Source organism: Sinocyclocheilus grahami, unplaced genomic scaffold (assembly GCF_001515645.1).
Source record: "Sinocyclocheilus grahami isolate Dianchi unplaced genomic scaffold, SAMN03320097.WGS_v1.1 scaffold707.1, whole genome shotgun sequence".
NCBI lineage: Eukaryota > Metazoa > Chordata > Actinopteri > Cypriniformes > Cyprinidae > Sinocyclocheilus > Sinocyclocheilus grahami.
The window spans coordinates 822,414-822,820 of NW_015505886.1; the positions used below are offsets into that span (position 1 = coordinate 822,414).

At 36.4% G+C, this 407-nt stretch overlaps 1 protein-coding gene across 12 annotated transcripts in view; it reads right to left on the reverse strand.

Moving 5' to 3' along the window:
- LOC107560004 (leucine-rich repeat and immunoglobulin-like domain-containing nogo receptor-interacting protein 1) overlaps positions 1-407 on the reverse strand; it is a 107,776-nt gene that overhangs the window by 103,314 nt on the left and 4,055 nt on the right. Inside the window, exon 4 of one of the 12 annotated variants that reach the window (XR_001605679.1) lies at positions 368-387. The exons of the other annotated variants lie outside the window; for them this stretch is intronic. The gene's annotated coding sequence lies outside the window, so the exon portion shown is untranslated. Of the gene's footprint in view, positions 1-367; positions 388-407 lie in introns of those variants that run through there. 12 annotated transcript variants of the gene reach the window in all.

A 407-nucleotide genomic window follows, 5' to 3' on the forward strand; every position in this document is an offset into this window, starting at 1 on the left:
ATACAGGTGGAGCTGGGGAAGGTGGAGGGTTTCAGAGAAACTGCATATGCAACATGAACCAATCAGCTTGTGCCAGTCATTAAACACTGTGAATATCATCAGTTACGTTAAGAACCCATCAGCATGCGCATCTAGAGTTTCATGAAAGAACTAGGAATGAATCATTCATAATAATACCAGGCATATGCATTAAAAAAGAAAAAGCCACAAATTTTGATTTTATGTTGACTTCACAAGCATTTAAATTTCTGTTAAAGACAGCAAAAATAGACCTGGTAAAAACAGTCACCAAAAAGGCAATTTAGCATTAATTTTGAGGAACAACCACACTCCTGAAATATAATGGGCACCTATTGGCTGAAATATAAGCGGCCTTGATGATGTCATCTAAAAGTAAAGTTGTTTGA